The following is an 8674-nucleotide window of genomic DNA, read 5'->3' as shown; positions in this document are numbered from 1 at the left end:
TCAGGGGCGGCCCGAAGCTTTTGGGGGGATGTGGGCAGACCCTCCCCACCAGAGAGCCCCACTGCATTCTGACACTTGTTTAAACATGTTCATGAAAATAATCCAGTTTGACTTGATATACATGTATGTATGTATGTATTTCAAATAATACAAATACGTAAAAAAAAAAAAATGGATTAGGCAAAAATCCAGGTAAAATACAAGGTTTGTGCGAGTTTTACCAAATTCCTTATTCCACATATTAACTATGCAATGCATTACTCACAGTCAAGAATGACAAGTATGCCAGTAAACCGGTAGGAACAATGAGGCCTTTGAATTATTATTATTGTTCAGGTGTACCTGCTTTACATCAACATGTTAGCATTGTCATTTTGAAAGTTTATTAGCATGCTAAACTTATTTATTACAACCTCTCAGAGCCTCTAGCACAACTGAAGACACTCACTTTTATTTTGCAATTTCTGGAACAATGGCAGCAAAATATACTGACATATAAGTTGTTAAGATGTCTGCAATGTAACATTCACACATTGAATGAGACAGCGTGGTTCTTGGAATTACTGACCAGCACAAAGGTGTGGCTGCCAGATGGAAGCACCACATCCTCCAGCTCAGTACTTGACACACAGACTATCGCACACATGCTGAACTATTCTTTTAAAATCATGTTTATATGTGTCCTTTTATAAAGTTGTCTTAATACCGTTTCTGTCTCATGTTAAACATCTGTAATTACCCTGATGTTGAAAGGTGCTATACAAAAAAGTCTTAATTTCAAACCATGAAGACGAAATAAATTAAGTCAAGGATCCAATCGGTTTTGAGTTGCAAACGTTTTCAGGGATCACTTTAAGGATAAAAAAAAGAAAGAATAGTCAAGCAATACCCACACAGTCCTGACGATGACGATAATGAATGTTGTGCTGTCTACCAAGGCAGCTGCAGTGGTGCTGCATGTATTCTAATGGCCATCACGCTGGGTACTCAGATCAGTGTCTGCAGCACACTGGGCTGGAGCTAACAGAGGTCACAGGAACATATGGCAGTAGTGATGACATGGAAAAACCTCACAGTATGGCCTGGATCACTGCCCTCCTCACGGCCAGTCAGTTGTGTTTTTAACAGCGGTCTGCTCTGCTGGAAGCTGCAAAACACCACAACTACTCCTCTCCTGGAATGAGCAAATGTGTCCTGCACAGTCTTTACTCACATTATTTGGATCAATGGTTTGTAGGAGAGAAGCCTGTTGTGAAGAATAAACAACATTGTACCTTTTGGATGAACTAAGATGAGGAACATTTATTGATTTATATGGTTTCAGTGAAACAGCGAGGACCCTGCACAAGAAACTGAATGAACACTGGAAAAAAGACAACTTCAGCTGTCTGTGAACACCAGACCAGTCACAGCATCCACTGGAAGAGATAAGTTAAGATAAGATAATCCTTTATTAGTCCCGCAGTGGTGAAATGTACAGGATTACAGCAGCAAAGTGGACAGTGCACACAAGAGACATAGTAAAAAAAAAAAAAACAATCAAAACAATTATTATAAGTAGTAAAGAATATTAACTAAGTGAAAATACACAAGTAAATATAACAAAAATTATATATACAGACAATCATTTTTTATTGCACAGTGCATTTACATTGCACACATTTTTAGAGTTGTGTGGTCTACTGGGAGCACAGCTGGATGTGCAGCCTGACAGCAGCAGGAAGGAAGGACCTGCAGTACCTCTCCTTCACACCGGGGGTGAATCAGCCGGGGGGTGAAGGAGCGGCACAGAGCTGGCAGGGCGTCCTGCATGGGGTGGGAGGTGTTGTCCATCAGGGATGATAGCTTAGCCATCATCGTCCTGTCTCCCACCACTTCCAGTGGACACCCCAGCACACCGCTGGCCTTCTTGATGAGTTTGTTTAGTCTGTTCCTGTCGGCTGGCAAGATGCTGCTGCCCCAGCAGACCACTCCATAAAAGTTGTACACGTTGTCTCTCACCTCCAGTTGCGGATACGAGACTTTAAACAATGAGCAACGCACAAAAAGGAAATCTTGGCCCGGCTATTTGCTGGCTACACCGCAACCCCAAAAATATAGCCCCTTGGCCGCAGAGGCTTATCTGTCGTCAATCCGATAGCTGAGGGGTTCTGAGATTGGTGCAGCTGGAGAAACCCAACAGCAGGTGACCAGTGTGTCGGCATTTCATCAAAGATCATACGACATGATAAATTCATCTGTTTTTGCAGAAAACACATATACATTTGGTACCTTTTGCAGGTTCATTTTTAAGCTGTTCAATATGCTGCTAGCTAATTAGCTATCAGCACTTTCCCCCTGGTTAATGGCTGTTTGCACACACACATACACTAACTGCAAACATACAAATTACTTGTATATGGTAGATATTTAACTATTGCTTTCATTTACTCATGTATTGTAAGCTGCCTTCAAGGGAAAACAGCGGCTTTTCCAAAATCACAGATGAACTAAACATGTATTTAAAAAACAAGCGATAGTCTTGATGCCCGAGTATATAAACAAATAATGCTAAAATGTTACAGTTTGAATCTTCTCTGTAACCAAACTGCAGTAAGTGCTGCACTGTAAAAAGGAGGAAGTGGAGAGAAGCAGATATTTCAACAAACAGAAAGTAAAGTAACATTTTACCTTAATGTCTTACCATTTGTCTTTGTCAAACAGAATTTTCACATCTACTATTTTGCTTTGAAAGTACTCTAATCTGTACATTTCTCTGTCTAGTCTACACAAGTAGTGTCATCTCTGATCCCTCATGATGCATGAACTACATCATGTAGTTGTTACGTATTTTCCTTGTTACTGCATTTTAAAAGAGAGCAGGAGTGGTTGACATAGTTACCCATCATGGTTGGCTCTGCTTTCATTTTGATCAGCGCGAAGACTACATGACTCATGTGAGACCCTAAACACACGTAACAGCTTTTGTTATGAAACTCTTTCCTGGAAAAATAAGGTGATCTGGAGAATTTTAAACTACAACGCCGATAACCTAGCAGTGTTTCTAAACAACTACATTTGAGTTTGTCGGCTCATTTATGAATTCTGAAATGAATGTGAGAACTAGATGAATTAAGTTGACTTGGATCAGGCCAGGAGTTTATGATAACGGCTGAGTTCCTTGAAGAGATTTTACAGTGTGGTGTTGTTACATTAGTCATTTAGCAGACGCTTTTATCCAAAGAGACTTACAATAAGTGTATTCAAGAGAACTAGGCACCAGAAGTCATAAGTGCATCTCCTTTTTCAAACAAGCATCTAAGAGCATAAACCAGAGCAGAAACAAACTAATACGGATACAATAAGTGGAAGTCTCAGGGTAGTACTTCTTGAAGAGGCGAGTCTTCAGCCTGATGAAAATGGGCAGCAACTTTGCTGTCCTGACGTCAGTGGGGAGTTCATTCCACCACTGTGGGTCCAGGACAGGAAACAGCAGTGACCGGGTCGATCGGCCGCAGGGACCTCTGAGCGACGGGGCAACAAAGCGAAGTGATCGGGCGGGGGTGTAGGGTTTGACCATGGCCTGGAGATAGGAAGGAGCTGTTCCTTTCACTGCCCTGTAGGCTAGCACCAGAGTCTTAAACTGGATGTGAGCTCTTACAGGGAGCCAGTGTAGAGAACGGAGAAGGCAAGTTGTGTGGGAGAACTTGGGGTGATTGATCACCAGACGAGCTGCAGCTTTCTGGACAAGCTCCAGAGGTCTGATGGCCGACGCCGGGGCTCCGGCAAGTAGTGAGTTGCAGTAGTCCAGGCGGGAGATGACAAGAGCCTGGATGAGCACCTGCACCGTCTTATCAGTGAGGAAGGGGCGAATCCTCCTGATGTTGTAGAGCAGGAATCTGCAGGAGCATGTAACCGATGCAATATTTGCTGAGAATGACAGTTGGTCGTCCAGGGTCACACCCAGGTTACTCGCAGTCCGAGTTGGCGTCACCACGGTATCAATGGTGATGGACAGGTCTCGGTGCAGGCAACCCTTCCCCGGGAGGAACAGTAGCTCGGTTTTGTCCAGGTTGAGCTTCAGGTGGTGTGTCGTCATCCACTTTGAGATGTCAGCCAAGCATGCAGCGATGCGTGCCTCCACTTGAGTGTCACCGGGGGGAAATGACAAGACCAGCTGGGTGTCATTGAGTCATGGGGCATGATGGAGGACTCAAAAGCAGACCAGACCAGAAGTAGAGTGAAGTGGGAATTTAATGAACACTTAAATCAGAACATGAAACTTACAGGAACAGTGAATCCACGGACGAGGGGAAAAATCCAGCAGAACCGAGACAGGGCGGGCAAACCGGGGCAAACCGGGGCAAACCGGGGCAAAGGACGAACCAAACGGGCAGGTAGACATGACAATGATCTGGCAGTGAGTGACTGAGAGGCAGGGGTTTATATAGTGGCTGATAGAGGCAGGTGAGAGGAGTTGTGCTGATGAGGAGGGAGTGCTTGATTAGTGAACAGAGGCAGGTGAAGGGAGTTAGGCTGATGATGAGGGAGGCTAACAGGTGCACTGAATGAGTTGATAGGTGAGTGAGAAATAAAAAGACAGGAGAGAAGGGGCAGAGCTGTGACACATCGGCATAATGTAACTGTTGTATGGTATTGGGTGGAATGTAAATGTGTGTAAACACTAACTAAATATTAGAAGCTGCACAAAAACAAGATTATTACTGGGCTGCTGTACTGAATTGCACTTTACTGTAACGAGGTTTCTATTTTTCAGCTCACAGAATGTATATCCCAAACAAACTGTAATCCAAAAGATTATTTTAAAAAATTATTAATTTGAATACACACATTGTACAGATACCAAACATGTAAATGATTTTACAAAGAAACCCAATTTAACAATACACGTATGACCAAGTTTCAATGACGAAATGATGAAATGTTGAAAAGGTGAAATATAAAAATGCAGATGAACCAGATTTGATCTTATCTTTCTGTCTTTCCATGATTCATTCATTCAAATGAGACACTTTGAAAAGCACCTTGTCTGAGCGCTTACCATGTTGTTCATATAGACTAATCAGCATGTCAAACTATCACTACGGACACAGAGCTACACTTTTCAAATACATGAAGACAGGGATGTCTGTCACAGGAAACACTATTGTTGATGAATACATTTATATGGACCCCAATACAAAGTATAAATGCTGTATACACACAACACCCAGTAGCATCCTGCTGACATTTAGTTGATCATTGTCATATTTACACCTGCCTCAATTGTTCTCAATTGTCCTAACATATTCTAGTGGTAACGACCCAATTTTGTTGCTTAGTTTTTTCTTAAATGATCAATCTTTCATTCAAATGGAAACAAAAAGTGGTGGTAGCACCACAATGTAATAAAAGCAGAAAATAAAGCCACATGTTCAGTGTTTAAACATTGTACAAGCTGTAATCAAAACACTAACGTACTACAATGTTTTATAGTTGCCTTGGGTCAATTTCAAGTTTTAAATTGACCAAAAAATAAAAATAGAAACACAATATAATACAAATGAAGTAACACATCACGGAGTAAGTTAATCAGAGCATCACAACATTGTATATAGTCATCACTGAATTTGAACCATTTGAGCATCTTAAAATGAAAGGACCATTACCAAATGCTATCTAATGCTGTCTAATGCTATCTAATATGAACTCATTTTCTGGTGTTTTTCTCAAAGATTATTCAAATAGCAATGAGAAAAATCTTGTCAGGAGGAACCAGAGATAGTGAAAATGAAAAAGTGGAGGCAGTGCAGGGCTCCTGGATGGCTGTGTCACTAAATATGCACCATTCATTGTCTGTTTGCCAAGATTTGGGCCGTGATCTCTGTTGTTTCACAGTTTTGTGCTTTTGCTAAAACACTATTTCTAAAACGAGGACCTTTGTCAAAACTCTATACACATTGCATTTGTGTTCATAGTATATTTACAGCATGCTACAAATTGAAATACCAAAGACTCTACATAATAGTGTGTTATGCTTCTCACATCAGTGTGCAGTGGTCTGTGTCAAGCAAAAATACACTTTTTAGAAGAGTTGATAAAGTGTTTGCTTTTGTAAGAGATAAAAGGTATCTAGTGTTTTGTGTATATGTTTTTGTGTGTGTGTGTTTATTCTCAATATTCATGTATTCATGACACTATCAGACACAATTACTAAGGCAAGACACTCCAGGTAAAAGCATTGTTTTTTCATGCACTTTTCATGACTCTGACCTGATGTAAATGACAATGGCAAGATGAGTCCATAATATGAGTTAATTTTATTTTGAGTGTTGTTATCACCACTAACTGACGGCGTGTGTGAACTTCTGACTTGCACTTTGTTAAATAATTAAAGCATTAGAAGAAATAGGGACCTAAGTAGCAAGTTTGACATCCTGCTCAGCAAGGCACTGTCAGATAGACATGATGCAATACTTCAGTGATATGTACGCTTGGTAATAAGCCCTGAACTTGTGCTAATGTGAGGTGATTCATTCATTTTGTGTTCAAAGGCAAGAATTTGGTTCAATCAGAAGTTTTGCATATTGAAACTTTGCTGTGAAAAGTCAAAGCAATCGGAAAATGCAGCGTGAGGAAATAATGCATTTATTTTTAAACAAAAGGAACTAGAGAGCACTGCGAGGGCTCATACCTCCATCTCACATTCGCTTTCTAACCTGCACTCTACGTGCATGATTCTATTTAATTTAATTCGTAGCCGTTGAAATATTTGCAAAACGTCTCACATACATACAAAAACAGGTGCAAAGAAAAGTACAGCGACCATCTGAGAAGGTCCCATAAAAACAGGTTAGCTGATGAGCTTAATGATAACGGCAGAACCTTCTAAAGAAATCGAGATTTGAAAGGACTCAGGCTTCCGCTGTGCCTCTGTGGCATTCTGCTGAGATGACCTTTGACAACACAAAAAATAACCTCAGAACAAGTTGTTTACACCTGTTAGAATGTCATACAGCTTCTTACTGGGCTTCCCCCCGCTTACTGCTCTTAATGCTTCCTCTTACCATTTCTTGTTGATACTGAAAATGACTGAGGTGATGAGTTTACACAGAGCAATCATTCTGACACCAGCAAATAATATTTCTGAGGTGTTTCAAACACAAATTAGACATTCATTATTGAATAGCATCTTGTTTAAAACAAATGTTTTATAAACTGGTACTGAAGCGCCAAAAGTGGTGCTTACAAGTCACAACGGCAGACACAGCATTTTTCCATTTTTGAGTGAATTTCCAAACTTCAATGTAAAGGTGGACTTGTTACTATTTCATCACGACTGGTGAAAGTAAATTCTGTGGCCGATATTATTGTAAAAATGCAGAGCACACGAGGTGCACAATAACTCGGCTCAGTTGCCTAAGTAGTTACAATACTATACTTACAGGATAAGTGTTTCATTTCAAATGAATTGCTGCGATCTGTGAACATGGTGACATCGCTATAATGAAGTCAAGTCAAGAACAAGAGCAGTCAGACGATCAGCAGGTTTTAAAGAAAACGACGGTTTTCTTCATCTTGGACCTTCATCTAATCAGATAGTCTCATTGAGATCTAAATCTCTGATTACAGTAGTAGAAATAAGACACAAAAACAGTCATCGTAAACAATCACACACATCTCTAAAAATGTGCAAAATGAAAAGTGCATGCATCTAATGGGGTGAGACTTTCAGGTTTTAATGTCCTTTGTAATCCATTCCATCTATATGGTGCAATTTACACGGGTGGGACTAACTGGCTTAGTAGGACACATTTATAAACCAAAGTTCTCCTCTAGATGCTACTTTGCTATATCGTACACCAGCCCAGTATCATGGGGCTTTGTGAATGCAGCTATTGATTCATGTACAGGGACACAAATTTCGTGTCACTCTGGACAAATAATAATGCCAATGAAAAGTCAATTAGGATCCTCATTCGTGGTGGACAAGCAAATAAAATCCAGTCAGAGCAAGTGACGAACCTTGTAATATCCAAGAAGACGACTATTGGTGGGCAGGAGGGGAGTATGGGCCCAATGAACAGGACTTTGGACCAGAAGACCGGTGTTTGACACCACGTTGTGGTTTTATTGTAGTCATTTTGTCGCCTAAGCCAAACTGTTCGTATTACATGGTTTTGTTACCTGAAACTAACTGTTCGTGGTAGTCAAAGACGTGTGGTCAATTGCACAATGTTTTTCCTGTCCTCAATAGAAAAACATACATATTCCAATATCAGAAATCCATTCGTACATTTACATTATGTGCCAGACGTTCAACATGAGGTTGAGTTCAATTCAATTCAATTTTATTTCTATGGCGCCAAATCACAAGTAATCTCAGAGCACTTTTCATATAGAGTAGGTCTAGACTGTACTCTTTTTAATAAAAGTCAAATTACTAATTTCCAAAACTGAACAGCCTCAGTACCATCACCATTACGTGTATAAATGATGATGTGAAACATAATTGTCGGTTGATTTTTCTTTATCAGCATTCAGTATAAGTTTGAGGTTCTGCAGAGATGTTTGAACGCTAAAGACCGACTGTGACGAGCCATGTGCACACAGGATTGTATCATCGGCACTAGTCGCTTAAATTGCTTGGATCTGAAATATCAGACATAACTCTGGTGAGTACAATGCTATAATA

The sequence above is a fragment of the Anarrhichthys ocellatus genome, unplaced genomic scaffold (genome assembly GCF_004355925.1).
Source record: "Anarrhichthys ocellatus isolate YVR2014 unplaced genomic scaffold, GSC_Weel_1.0 scaffold108, whole genome shotgun sequence".
NCBI classification, from domain to species: domain Eukaryota; kingdom Metazoa; phylum Chordata; class Actinopteri; order Perciformes; family Anarhichadidae; genus Anarrhichthys; species Anarrhichthys ocellatus.
Note: the sequence above shows the minus strand (reverse complement) of the source record.